This window comes from Oncorhynchus tshawytscha, linkage group LG11 (genome assembly GCF_018296145.1).
Source record: "Oncorhynchus tshawytscha isolate Ot180627B linkage group LG11, Otsh_v2.0, whole genome shotgun sequence".
NCBI lineage: Eukaryota > Metazoa > Chordata > Actinopteri > Salmoniformes > Salmonidae > Oncorhynchus > Oncorhynchus tshawytscha.
The window spans coordinates 55,863,595-55,878,594 of record NC_056439.1 but is presented as its reverse complement, the minus strand read 5'-3'; the positions used below and the strand labels follow the sequence as shown (position 1 = coordinate 55,878,594).

Sequence of the window (15,000 nt, the reverse complement as noted above, 5' to 3'; positions counted from 1 at the left end):
CCTGTCTAACCCCACGACCCTGTGTGAAGAAATGTGTGTGTTTTTGCCAATTTTAACCGCACACTTGTTGTTTGTGTACATGGATTTTATAATGTCGTATGTTTTACCCCCAACACCACTTTCCATCAGTTTGTATAGCAGACCCTCATGCCAGATTGAGTCGAAGGCTTTTTTGAAATCAACAAAGCATGAGAAGACTTTGCCTTTGTTTTGGTTTGTTTGATTGTCAATTAGGGTGTGCAGGGTGAATACATGGTCTGTTGTACGGTAATTTGGTAAAAAGCCAATTTGACATTTGCTCAGTACATTGTTTTCATTGAGGAAATGTACGAGTCTGCTGTTAATAATAATGCAGAGGATTTTCCCAAGGTTACTGTTGACACATATTCCACGGTAGTTATTGGGGTCAAATTTGTCTCCACTTTTGTGGATTGGGGTGATCAGTCCTTGGTTCCAAATATTGGGGAAGATGCCAGAGCTAAGTATGATGTTAAAGAGTTTTAGTATAGCCAATTGGAATTTGTTGTCTGTATATTTGATCATTTCATTGAGGATACCATCAACACCACAGGCCTTTTTGGGTTGGAGGGTTTTTATTTTGTCCTGTAACTCGTTCAAGGTAATTGGAGAATCCAGTGGGTTCTGGTAGTCTTTAATAGTTGATTCTAAGATCTGTATTTGATCATGTATATGTTTTTGCTCTTTATTCTTTGTTATAGAGCCAAAGAGATTGGAGAAGTGGTTTACCCATACATCTCCATTTTGGATAGATAATTCTTCGTGTTGTTGTTTGTTTAGTGTTTTCCAATTTTCCCAGAAGTGGTTAGAGTCTATGGATTCTTCAATTGCATTGAGCTGATTTCTGACATGCTGTTCCTTCTTTTTCCGTAGTGTATTTCTGTATTGTTTTAGTGATTCACCATAGTGAAGGCGTAGACTCAGGTTTTCCGGGTCTCTATGTTTTTGGTTGGACAGGTTTCTCAATTTCTTTCTTAGATTTTTGCATTCTTCATCAAACCATTTGTCATTATTGTTAATTTTCTTCGGTTTTCTATTTGAGATTTTTAGATTTGATAGGGAAGCTGAGAGGTCAAATATACTGTTAAGATTTTCTACTGCCAAGTTTACACCTTCACTATTACAGTGGAATGTTTTACCCAGGAAATTGTCTAAGAGGGATTGAATTTGTTGTTGCCTAATTGTTTTTGGTAGGTTTCCAAACTGCATTCCTTCCATCTATAGCATTTCTTAATGTTACTCAGTTCCTTTGGCTTTGATGCCTCATGATTGAGTATTGCTCTGTTTAAGTAGACTGTGATTTTGCTGTGGTCTGATAGGGGTGTCAGTGGGCTGACTGTGAACGCTCTAAGAGACTCTGGGTTGAGGTCAGTGATAAAGTAGTCTACAGTACTACTGCCAAGAGATGAGCTATAGGTGTACCTACCATAGGAGTCCCCTCGAAGCCTACCGTTGACTATGTACATACCCAGCGTGCGACAGAGCTGCAGGAGTTGTGACCCGTTTTTGTTGGTTATGTTGTCATAGTTGTGCCTAGGGGGGCATATGGGGGAGGGAATGCTGTCACCTCCAGGCAGGTGTTTGTCCCCCTGTGTGCTGAGGGTGTCAGGTTCTTGTCCGGTTCTGGCATTTAGGTCACCACAGACTAGTACATGTCCCTGGGCCTGGAAATTATTGATTTCCCCTCCAGGATGGAGAAGCTGTCTTCATTAAAATATGGGGATTCTAGTGGGGGGATATAGGTAGCACACAGGAGGACATTTTTCTCTGTTAGGATAATTTATTTTTGAATTTCTAGCCAAATGTAGAATGTTCCTGTTTTGATTAATTTAATGGAGTGAGTTAGGTCTGCTCTATACCAAATTAGCATACCCCCTGAGTCCCTTCCCTGTTTCACACCTGGTAGTTTGGTGGATGGGACTACCAGCTCTCTGTAACCTAGAGGGCAACCAGTGGGTCCATCTCCTCTATACCAGGTTTCTTGCAGGATGACAATGTCTGTATTACCGATTTCTTTGGTGAAGTCCGGGTTTCTGCTCTTTAGGCCAAAGGCAGATGACCTCAGGCCTTGGATATTCCAGGATAATATAGTGAAGGCTTTTTGTTCCATAGAGTGTCCAATGTTGTTGGTCGTGGTTTAGCCTCAGGCCAGTAAGTGTGAGCAGAGCCTGCTGAGCATCTGGTACATGCCATTGGCTTGGGCGAGTGTGAGAGTGGGGGTTGGGACTGTTTGCCCGCTCACTACCTGGGCGTATGTGTGGCTTCCATGTTGAGGCCCTCTTTGCGGGGGTGGGGTGCATGGGGTGGGCAGGAGTGGCATAGGTCTGATCTGAGGGGGCCTAAATGGAGTGTGGGCATGGTTGACGTGGGGGTGTTGATTGGTTGGGGTGGGGGTGTGGATGTGTCTGGGTGTACTGTGGTCTGGATGTAATTCCTCTTGGCGTGGGTCCTCTATGTGTAGGTCCAGGGGGAGGTCCTGCAGATCTGGGAGGGTGTCTCGCTGGTCTGGGTGGGGTGTCTATTGATCTGTTGCTCCTGTGTAGAGTGTTGGGGATACGTTTGAGAGCGATGTCCTTTAGAGTCCGGGCAAAGGTGGGCACTGCTGCCTTGTAGAGGTGGACCTGGTCATAGAGGCTGTTCAAGTCCAGGGTGGAGTGGTGGGCCAGGAAAACGTTTGGTTTTGAGGCACAGTCACGGGAAATACTTGCATTTACCCGCTGTATTGTGGCGGGGTGGAAGTCTTTTCGTGGTAGCAGGGTGGAGATAACCACTTGTGCGTTGGGGAAAGTAGAAGAAGCCTTTTCAATCACTCCCTTCAGTGCTGTGGCCACTCTTTCCTGCTGTGCTCTCAGGTCGTTTGTGCCTGTGTGTATTATTATGTGGCTGGGTGAGCCTAGTTTGGCCTCAGACAGAAGGTCTAGGGCGCGCTGGGTGTTTGGACACCAGAGTTTCTGTCTCTCTCTCTGTTCTCTCTCTCTCTGTTCTCTCTCTGTTCTCTCTCTGTCTCTCTTCTCTCTCTCTCTTCTCCCTCTGTCTCTCTCTTCTCCCTGTCTCTCTCTCTGTTCTGTCTGTCTCTCTCTGTCTCTCTCTGTTCTCTCTCTCTATTCTCTCTCTCTCTGTCTCTTTGTCTCTCTTCTCTCTCTCTCTCTCTCTCTCTCTCTCTGTTCTCTCTCTCTCTCTCTCTCTCTCTCTCTCTGTCTCTCTTCTCTCTCTCTCTCTCTCCTGTCTCTCTCTCTGTTCTGTCTGTCTCTTTCTGTTCTCTCTCTGTTCTCTCTCTGTCTCTCTCTCTCTCTGTCTCTGTCCCTCTCTCTCTCTCTGTCCCTCTCTCTCTCTCTCTCTCTCTTTCTGTTCTCCCTCTCTCTCTCTTTTCTGTTCTCCCTCTCTCTCTGTCTCTCTCTCTGTTCTCTCTCTGTCTCTCTCTGTTCTCTCTGTTCTCTCTCTGTCTCTCTCTCTGTCTCTCTCTCTGTCTCTCTGTTCTCTCTCTCTCTCTCTCTCTCTCTCTTCCCTCTCTCTCTCTCTCTTACTCTCTCTGTGTGTCTCTGTCTCTCTCACTCTCTCTCTCTCTCTCTCTGTCTCCTCTCTCTCTTCTCCCTCTGTCTCTCTTCTCTCTCTCTCTCTCTCTCCTCTGTCTCTCTCTTCTCCCTCTCAATTCAATTCAATTCAATTCAAGGGCTTTATTGGCATGGGAAACATGTGTTAACATTGCCAAAGCAAGTGAGGTAGACAACATACAAAGTGAATATATAAAGTGAAAAACAACAAAAATTAACAGTAAACATTACACATACAGAAGATTCAAACAGTAAAGACATTACAAATGTCATATTATATATATATACAGTGTTCTAACAATGTACAAATGGCTAAAGGACACAAGATAAAATAAATAAGCATAAATATGGGTTGTATTTACAATGGTGTTTGTTCTTCACTGGTTGCCCTTTTCTCGTGGCAACAGGTCACAAATCTTGCTGCTGTGATGGCACACTGTGGAATTTCACCCAGTAGATATGGGAGTTTTTCAAAATTGGATTTGTTTTCAAATTCTTTGTGGATCTGTGTAATCTGAGGGAAATATGTCTCTCTAATATGGTCATACATTGGGCAGGAGGTTAGGAAGTGCAGCTCAGTTTCCACCTCATTTTGTGGGCAGTGAGCACATAGCCTGTCTTCTCTTGAGAGCCATGTCTGCCTACGGCGGCCTTTCTCAATAGCAAGGCTATGCTCACTGAGTCTGTACATAGTCAACTTTCCTTAATTTTGGGTCAGTCACAGTGGTCAGGTATTCTGCCGCTGTGTACTCTCTGTGTAGGGCCAAATAGCATTCTAGTTTGCTCTGTTTTTTTGTTAATTCTTTCCAATGTGTTAAGTAGTTATCTTTTTGTTTTCTCATAATTTGGTTGGGTCTAATTGTGCTGCTGTCCTGGGGCTCTGTAGTGTGTGTTTGTGTTTGTGAACAGAGCCCCAGGACCAGCTTGCTTAGGGGACTCTTCTCCAGGTTCATCTCTCTGTAGGTGATGGCTTTGTTATGGAAGGTTTGTGAATCGCTTCCTTTTAGGTGGTTGTAGAATTTAACAGCTCTTTTCTGGATTTTGATAATTAGTGGGTATCGGCCTAATTCTGCTCTGCATGCATTATTTGGTGTTCTACGTTGTACACGGAGGATATTTTTGCAGAATTCTGCGTGCAGAGTCTCAATTTGGTGTTTGTCCCATTTTGTGAAGTCTTGGTTGGTGAGCGGACCCCAGACCTCACAACCATAAAGGGCAATGGGCTCTATGACTGATTCAAGTATTTTTAGCCAGATCCTAATTGGTATGTTGAAATTTATGTTTCTTTTGATGGCATAGAATGCCCTTCTTGCCTTGTCTCTCAGATCGTTCACAGCTTTGTGGAAGTTACCTGTGGTGCTGATGTTTAGGCCAAGGTATGTATAGTTTTTGTGTGCTCTAGGGCAACAGTGTCTAGATGGAATTTGTATTTGTGGTCCTGGTGACTGGACCTTTTTGGAACACCATTATTTTGGTCTTACTGAGATTTACTGTCAGGGCCCAGGTCTGACAGAATCTGTGCATAAGATCTAGGTGCTGCTGTAGGCCCTCCTTGGTTGGTGACAGAAGCACCAGATCATCAGCAAACAGCAGACATTTGACTTCGGATTCTAGCAGGGGGAGGCCGGGTGCTGCAGACTTTTCTAGTGCCCTCGCCAATTCGTTGATATATATGTTGAAGAGGGTGGGGCTTAAGCTGCATCCCTGTCTAACCCCACGACCCTGTGTGAAGAAATGTGTGTGTTTTTTGCCAATTTTAACCGCACACTTGTTGTTTGTCTCTCCCTCTCTCTCTCTCTCTTCTCCCTCTGTCTCTCTCTCTCTCTCTCTCTCTCTGTCCCTCTCTCTCTCTCTGTTCTCTCTGTTCTCTCTCTCTCTTTCTGTTCTCTCTCTCTCTCTTTCTGTTCTCCCTCTCTCTCTCTTTCTGTTCTCCCTCTCTCTCTCGCTCTCTCTCTGTTCTCTCTCTGTTCTCTCTCTGTTCTCTCTCTGTCTCTCTCTCTCTCTCTCTCTGTTCTCTCTGTCTTTCTCTGTTCTCTCTGTTCTCTCTCTCTCTCTCTTTCTGTTCTCCCTCTCTCTCTCTTTCTGTTCTCCCTCCCTCTCTCTCTTTCTGTTCTCCCTCTCTCTCTCTCTCTTCTGTTCTCTCTCTCTCTCTCTCTTTCTGTTCTCTCTCTTTCTGTTCTCCCTCTCTCTCTTTCTGTTCTCTCTCTCTCTCTTTCTGTTCTCCCTCTCTCTCTCTTTCTGTTCTCCCTCTCTCTCTCTGTTCTCTCTCTGTTCTCTCTCTGTTCTCTCTCTGTTCTCTCTCTGTCTCTCTCTCTGTCTCTCTCTCTGTCTCTCTCTCTGTTCGCTCTCTGTTCTCTCTCTCTTTGTTCGCTCTCTGTTCTCTCTCTCTCTCTCTCTCTCTTTGTTCGCTCTCTGTTCTCTCTCTCTCTCTCTCTGTGTCTCTGTCTCTCTCTCTCTGTCTCTCTCTGTTTTCTCTCTCTGTTTTCTCTCTGTGTCTCTCTGTCCCTCTCTGTCCCTCTCTCTCTCTGTTCTCTCTCTCTCTCTCTCTGTCTGTCTCTGTCTCTCTCTCTCCCCCACTCTGTTCTGTCTGTCTCTTTCTGTTCTCTCTCTGTCTCTCTGTCTCTCTGTCCCTCTCTCTCTGTTCTCTTTGTCTCTCTCTGTTCTCTCTCTGTCTCTCTCTCTGTTCTCTCTCTCTTTCTGTCTTTCTCTGTTCTCTCTGTTCTCTCTCTGTTCTCTGTTCTCTCTCTGTTCTCTGTTCTCTCTCTCTCTCTCTCTCTGTTTTCTCTCTGTCTCTCTCTGTTCTCTCTCTGTTCTCTCTCTGTTCTCTCTGTTCTCTCTCTGTTCTCTCTCTGTCTCTCTATTCTCTCTCTGTTCTCTCTCTGTCTCTCTCTCTCTCTCTCTGTTCTCTCGCTGTCTCTGTCTCTCTCTCTGTTCTCTCGCTGTCTCTCTGTTCTCTCGCTGTCTCTCTGTTCTCTCTCTCTCTGTTCTCTCTCTCTCTGTTCTCTCTCTGTCTCTCTCTCTCTCTGTTCTCTCTCTCTCTCTCTGTTCTCTCTCTGTCTCTCTCTGTCTCTCTGATGGAGTTGTACACTATGAACAGCTGTCCACGTAAAACCACTGGCTGCATTTCTCTGTTCTCGGTGTCTCTCCGTTCTGTCTCTTTCTGTTCTCTTTTCTCTGTCTCTCGCTGTCTTTCTCTGTTCCGTCTCTGTCTCTCTCTGTCTCTCTCTGTTCTCTCTCTCTATTCTCTCTCTCTCTGTCTCTTTGTCTCTCTTCTCTCTCTCTTTCTCTCTCTCTCTCTCTGTTCTCTCGCTGTCTCTCTGTTCTCTCGCTGTCTCTCTGTTCTCTCTCTCTGTTCTCTCTCTCTCTGTTCTCTCTCTGTTCTCTCTCTCTTCTCTCTCTCTGTCTCTCTCTCTCTCTCTGTTCTCTCTCTCTCTCTCTGTCTCTCTCTGTCTCTCTCTGTCTCTCTGATGGAGTTGTACAATATGAACAGCTGTCCACGTAAAACCACTGGCTGCATTTCTCTGTTCTCGGTGTCTCTCCGTTCTGTCTCTTTCTGTTCTCTTTTCTCTGTCTCTCGCTGTCTTTCTCTGTTCCGTCTCTGTCTCTCTCTCTGTCTCTCTCTGTTCTCTCTCTCTATTCTCTCTCTCTCTGTCTCTTTGTCTCTCTTCTCTCTCTCTCTCTGTTCTCTCTGTTCTCTCTCTCTCTCTCTCTGTTCTCTCTCTCTCTCTCTCTTCTCTCTCTCTCTCTCTCTCTCTCTCTGTCTCTCTCTCTCTCTCTCTCTGTTCTCTCTCTCTCTCTCTCTCTCTCTTCTCTCTCTCTCTTCTCCCTGTCTCTCTCTCTGTTCTCTCTCTGTCTCTGTCCCTCTCTCTCTCTCTGTCCCTCTCTCTCTCTCTCTGTCCCTCTCTCTCTCTCTCTGTTCTCTCTGTTCTCTCTCTCTCTTTCTATTCTCCCTCTCTCTCTCTTTCTGTTCTCCCTCTCTCTCTGTCTCTCTCTCTGTTCTCTCTCTCTCTGTTCTCTCTCTGTCTCTCTCTGTTCTCTCTGTTCCTCTCTGTCTCTCTCTCTCTTCTCTCTCTCTTCTCCCTCTGTCTCTCTCTTCTCCCTCTCTCTCTCTCTTCTCTCTCTGTCTCTCTCTCTCTCTCTCTTCTCTCTCTCTCTCTCTCTTCTCCCTCTCTCTCTCTCTTCTCCCTCTGTCTCTCTCTCTCTCTCTGTTCTCTCTCTCTCTCTCTCTCTCTGTCCCTCTCTCTCTCTCTGTTCTCTCTGTTCTCTCTGTTCTCTCTCTCTCTCTCTCTGTTCTCTCTCTCTCTCTTTCTGTTCTCCCTCTCTCTCTCTTTCTGTTCTCCCTCTCTCTCTCGCTCTCTCTCTGTTCTCTCTCTGTTCTCTCTGTCTCTCTCTCTGTTCTCTCTCTGTTCTCTCTCTCTCTGTTCTCTCTCTGGTCTCTCTCTGTCTCTCTCTCTGTTCTCTCTCTGTCTCTCTCTCTCTGTTCGCTCTCTGTTCGCTCTCTGTTCGCTCTCTGTTCTCTCTCTGTTCTCTCTCTCTCTCTCTGTGTGTCTCTGTCTCTCTCTGTTCTCTCTGTCTCTCTCTGTCTGTCTGTCTATGTCTCTCTCTCTCCCCCACTCTGTTCTGTCTGTCTCTTTCTGTTCTCTCTCTGTGTCTCTCTGTCCCTCTGTCCCTCTCTCTCTGTGTTCTCTTTGTCTCTCTCTGTTCTCTCTCTGTCTCTCTCTCTGTTCTCTCTCTCTTTCTGTCTTTCTCTGTTCTCTGTTCTCTGTTCTCTCTCTCTCTCTCTGTTCTCTCTGTCTCTCTCTGTTCTCTCTCTGTCTCTCTCTCTCTGTCTCTCTCTGTTCTCTCTCTCTTCTGTTCTTCCTCTCTCTCTGTCCTCTCTCTGTCCTCTCTCTGTTCTCTCTCTGTTCTCTCTCTCTCTCTCTCTCTGTTTTCTCTGTCTCTCTCTGTTCTCTCTCTGTCTCTCTCTGTTCTCTCTCTGTTCTCGCTCTCTCTGTCTCTCGCTCTCTCTCTCTGTTCTCTCGCTGTCTCTCTGTCTCTCTCTCTGTTCTCTCTGTTCTCTCTCTGTTCTCTCTGTCTCTCTCTCTGTTCTCTCTCTGTTCTCTCTCTGTCTCTCTCTGTCTCTCTCTCTGTCTCTCTCTCTGTCTCTCGCTCTCTGTTCTCTCTCTGTTCTCTCTCTCTCTCTCTCTCTCTCTCTCTCTCTCTCTCTGTGTGTCTCTGTCTCTCTCTCTCTCTCTCTCTCTCTGTCTCTCTCTGTTCTCTCTGTCTCTCTCTGTCTGTCTGTCTCTGTCTCTCTCTCTCCCCCACTCTGTTCTGTCTGTCTCTTTCTGTTCTCTCTCTGTGTCTCTCTGTCTCTCTGTCCTTCTCTGTTCTCTCTCTCTCGCTCTCTGTTCTCTCTGTTCTCTCTCTGTTCTCTGTTCTCTCTCTCTCTCTCTCTCTGTTCTATCTCTGTTCTCTCTCTGTCTCTCTCTGTTCTCTCTCTGTCTCTCTCTGTTCTCTCTCTCTCTGTCTCTCTCTCTGTCTCTCTCTGTTCTCTCTCTCTCTGTTCTCTCTCTGTTCTCTCTCTGTTTTCTCTCTCTCTCTCTCTGTTTTCTCTCTCTCTCTCTGTTCTCTCTCTGTCTCTCTCTGTCTCTCTCTGTTCTCTCTCTGTCTCTCTCTGTTCTCTCTCTCTCTGTCTCTCTGTCTCTCTCTGTTCTCTCTCTCTCTGTTCTCTCTCTGTTCTCTCTCTCTCTGTTCTCTCTCTGTTCTCCTTCTGTTTTCTCTCTGTCTCTCTCTGTTCTCTGTCTCTCTCTGTTCTCTCTCTCTCTCTCTCTGTTCTCTCGCTGTCTCTCTGTCTCTCTCTCTGTTCTCTCTCTGTCTTTCTCTGTTCTCTCTCTGTCTCTCTCTCTTCTCTCTCTCTGTCTCTCTCTCTCTCTGTTCTCTCTCTCTCTCTGTCTCTCTCTCTGTTCTCTCGCTGTCTCTCTCTCTCTCTCTCTGTTCTCTCTCTCTCTGTCTCTCTCTGTTCTCTCTCTGTCTCTCTCTGTTCTCTCTCTGTCTCTCTCTCTTCTCTCTCTCTGCTCTCTGTCTCTTGCGCCAAATACAACAGGTGTAGACATTACAGTGAGATGCATACTTTTACTTTCAAGCCCTAACCAACAAGGCAGTTAAAAAAATAACTAATAAGAAATAAAAGAAACAAGTAGTTAAAGAGCAGCAGTAAAATAACAATAGTGAGACTATATACAGGGTATTACGGTACAGAGTCAATGTGGAGGCTATATACAGGGTATTACGGTACAGAGTCAATGTGGAGGCTATATACAGGGTATTACGGTACAGAGTCAATGTGGAGGCTATATACAGGGTATTACGGTACAGAGTCAATGTGGAGGCTATATACAGGGTATTACGGTACAGAGTCAATGTGGAGGCTATATACAGGGTATTACGGTACAGAGTCAATGTGGAGGCTATATACAGGGTATTACGGTACAGAGTCAATGTGGAGGCTATATACAGGGTATTACGGTACAGAGTCAATGTGGAGGCTATATACAGGGTATTACGGTACAGAGTCAATGTGGAGGCTATATACAGGGTATTACGGTACAGAGTCAATGTGGAGGCTATATACAGGGTATTACGGTACAGAGTCAATGTGGAGGCTATATACAGGGGATTACGGTACAGAGTCAATGTGGAGGCTATATACAGGTTATTACGGTACAGAGTCAATGTGGAGGCTATATACAGGGTATTACGGTACAGAGTCAATGTGGAGGCTATATACAGGGTATTACGGTACAGAGTCAATGTGGAGGCTATATACAGGGTATTACGGTACAGAGTCAATGTGGAGGCTATATACAGGGTATTACGGTACAGAGTCAATGTGGAGGCTATATACAGGGTATTATGGTACAGAGTCAATGTGGAGGCTATATACAGGGGATACCGGTACAGAGTCAATATGGAGGCTATATACAGGGTATTACGGTACAGAGTCAATGTGGAGGCTATATACAGGGTATTACGGTACAGAGTCAATGTGGAGGCTATATACAGGGTATTATGGTACAGAGTCAATGTGGAGGCTATATACAGGGGGTACTGGTACAGAGTCAATGTGGAGGCTATATACAGGGGGTACCGGTACAGAGTCAATGTGGAGGCTATATACAGGGGGTACCGGTACAGAGTCAATGTGGAGACTATATACAGGGGGTACCGGTACAGAGTCAATGTGGAGGCTATATACATGGGGTACCGGTACAGAGTCAATGTGGAGGCTATATACAGGGGTACCGGTACAGAGTCAATGTGGAGGCTATATACAGGGTATACCGGTACAGAGTCAATGTGGAGGCTATATACAGGGGATACCAGTACAGAGTCAATGTGGAGGCTATATACAGGGGTACCGGTACTGAGTCAATGTGGAGACTATATACAGGGGATACCGGTACTGAGTCAATGTGGAGACTATATACAGGGGGTACCGGTACTGAGTCAATGTGGAGACTATATACAGGGGATACCAGTACAGAGTCAATGTGGAGGCTATATACAGGGGGTACCGGTACAGAGTCAATGTGGAGGCTATATACAGGGTATACCGGTACAGAGTCAATGTGGAGGCTATATACAGGGATACCAGTACAGAGTCAATGTGGAGGCTATATACAGGGGTACCGGTACTGAGTCAATGTGGAGGCTATATACAGGGGATACCGGTACAGAGTCAATGTGGAGGCTATATACAGGGGATACCAGTACAGAGTCAATGTGGAGACTATATACAGGGGTACCGGTACTGAGTCAATGTGGAGGCTATATACAGGGGATACCGGTACAGAGTCAATGTGGAGGCTATATACAGGGGATACCAGTACAGAGTCAATGTGGAGACTATATACAGGGGTACCGGTACTGAGTCAATGTGGAGGCTATATACAGGGGGTACCGGTACAGAGTCAATGTGGAGGCTATATACAGGGGGTACCAGTACAGAGTCAATGTGGAGACTATATACAGGGGGTACCGGTACAGAGTCAATGTGGAGGCTATATACAGGGTGTTACGGTACAGAGTCAATGTGGAGACTATATACAGGGGGTACCGGTACAGAGTCAATGTGGAGACTATATACAGGGGGTACCGGTACAGAGTCAATGTGGAGGCTATATACAGGGTATTACGGTACAGAGTTAATGTGGAGGCTATATACAGGGTATTATGGTACAGAGTCAATGTGGAGGCTATATACAGGGTATTATGGTACAGAGTCAATGTGGAGGCTATATACAGGGGTACCGGTACAGAGTCAATGTGGAGGCTATATACAGGGTATTATGGTACAGAGTCAATGTGGAGGCTATATACAGGGTATTATGGTACAGAGTCAATGTGGAGGCTATATACAGGGGTACCGGTACAGAGTCAATGTGGAGGCTATATACAGGGTATTATGGTACAGAGTCAATGTGGAGGCTATATACAGGGTATTATGGTACAGAGTCAATGTGGAGGCTATATACAGGGTATTATGGTACAGAGTCAATGTGGAGGCTATATACAGGGTATTATGGTACAGAGTCAATGTGGAGGCTATATACAGGGTACCGGTACAGAGTCAATGTGGAGGCTATATACAGGGTATTATGGTACAGAGTCAATGTGGAGGCTATATACAGGGTATTATGGTACAGAGTCAATGTGGAGGCTATATACAGGGTATTATGGTACATAGTCAATGTGGAGGCTATATACAGGGTATTATGGTACAGAGTCAATGTGGAGGCTATATACAGGGGTACCGGTACAGAGTCAATGTGGAGGCTATATACAGGGTATTATGGTACAGAGTCAATGTGGAGGCTATATACAGGGTATTATGGTACAGAGTCAATGTGGAGGCTATATACAGGGTATTATGGTACATAGTCAATGTGGAGGCTATATACAGGGTATTATGGTACAGAGTCAATGTGGAGGCTATATACAGGGGTACCGGTACAGAGTCAATGTGGAGGCTATATACAGGGTATTATGGTACAGAGTCAATGTGGAGGCTATATACAGGGTATTATGGTACAGAGTCAATGTGGAGGCTATATACAGGGGTACCGGTACAGAGTCAATGTGGAGGCTATATACAGGGGGTACCGGTACAGAGTCAATGTGGAGGCTATATACAGGGGGTACCGGTACAGAGTCAATGTGGAGGCTATATACAGGGGGTACCGGTACAGAGTCAATGTGGAGGCTATATACAGGGGGTACCAGTACAGAGTCAATGTGGAGGCTATATACAGGGGGTACCGGTACAGAGTCAATGTGGAGACTATATACAGGGGGTACCAGTACAGAGTCAATGTGGAGACTATATACAGGGGGTACCGGTACAGAGTCAATGTGGAGGCTATATACAGGGTGTTACGGTACAGAGTCAATGTGGAGACTATATACAGGGGGTACCGGTACAGAGTCAATGTGGAGACTATATACAGGGGGTACCGGTACAGAGTCAATGTGGAGGCTATATACAGGGTATTACGGTACAGAGTCAATGTAGAGGCTATATACAGGGGGTACCGGTACAGAGTCAATGTGGAGGCTATATACAGGGGGTACCGGTACAGAGTCAATGTGGAGGCTATATACAGGGGTATCAGTACAGAGTCAATGTGGAGGCTATATACAGGGGGTACCGGTACAGAGTCAATGTGGAGGCTATATACAGGGGGTACCAGTACAGAGTCAATGTGGAGACTATATACAGGGGGTACCGGTACAGAGTCAATGTGGAGGCTATATACAGGGTGTTACGGTACAGAGTCAATGTGGAGACTATATACAGGGGGTACCGGTACAGAGTCAATGTGGAGGCTATATACAGGGGGTATCAGTACAGAGTCAATGTGGAGACTATATACAGGGGTACCGGTACAGAGTCAATGTGGAGGCTATATACAGGGGGTACCGGTACAGAGTCAGTGTGGAGGCTATATACAGGGGGTACCGGTACAGAGTCAATGTGGAGACTATATACAGGGGATACCGGCACAGAGTCAATGTGGAGGCTATATACAGGGGATACCGGTACAGAGTCAATGTGGAGGCTATACACAGGGGATACCGGTACAGAGTCAATGTGGAGGCTATACACAGGGGATACCGGTACAGAGTCAATGTGGAGGCTATATACAGGGGATACCGGCACAGAGTCAATGTGGAGGCTATACACAGGGGATACCGGTACAGAGTCAATGTGGAGGCTATATACAGGGGATACCGGCACAGAGTCAATGTGGAGGCTATATACAGGGGATACCGGTACAGAGTCAATGTGGAGACTATATACAGGGGATACCGGTACAGAGTCAATGTGGAGGCTATATACAGGGGATACCGGTACAGAGTCAATGTGGAGACTATATACAGGGGATACCGGTACAGAGTCAATGTGGAGGCTATATACAGGGGGTACCGGCACAGAGTCAATGTGGAGGCTATATACAGGGGGTACCGGTACAGAGTCAATGTGGAGGCTATATACAGGGGGTACCGGTACAGAGTCAATGTGGAGGCTATATACAGGGGGTACCGGTACAGAGTCAATGTGGAGGCTATATACAGGGGTACCGGTACAGAGTCAATGTGGAGGCTATATACAGGGGGTACCGGCACAGAGTCAATGTGGAGGCTATATACAGGGGATACCGGTACAGAGTCAATGTGGAGGCTATATACAGGGGGTACCGGCACAGAGTCAATGTGGAGGCTATATACAGGGTGTTACGGTACAGAGTCAATGTGGAGGCTATATACAGGGGGTACCGGTACAGAGTCAATGTGGAGGCTATATACAGGGGTACCGGTACAGAGTCAATGTGGAGGCTATAAACAGGGGGTACCGGTACAGAGTCAATGTGGAGGCTATATACAGGGGGTACCAGTACAGAGTCAATGTGGAGGCTATATACAGGGGGTACCGGTACAGAGTCAATGTGGAGGCTATATACAGGGTGTTACGGTACAGAGTCAATGTGGAGGCTATATACAGGGGGTACCGGCACAGAGTCAATGTGGAGGCTATATACAGGGGATACCGGTACAGAGTCAATGTGGAGGCTATATACAGGGGGTACCGGTACAGAGTCAATGTGGAGGCTATATACAGGGGGTACCGGTACAGAGTCAATGTGGAGGCTATATACAGGGGATACCGGTACAGAGTCAATGTGGAGGCTATATACAGGGGGTATCGGTACAGAGTCAATGTGGAGGCTATATATAGGGGGTACCGGTACAGAGTCAATGTGGAGGCTATATACAGGGGGTACCAGTACAGAGTCAATGTGGAGGCTATATATAGGGGGTACCGGTACAGAGTCAATGTGGAGGCTATATTACAGGGGGTACCGGTACAGAGTCAATGTGGAGGCTATATTAC

At 46.2% G+C, this 15,000-nt stretch overlaps 1 protein-coding gene across 1 annotated transcript in view; it reads left to right on the top strand.

Annotated features, from left to right (window-relative positions):
* Positions 1-15,000, top strand: part of LOC112236362 (attractin) — a 210,999-nt gene that overhangs the window by 110,535 nt on the left and 85,464 nt on the right.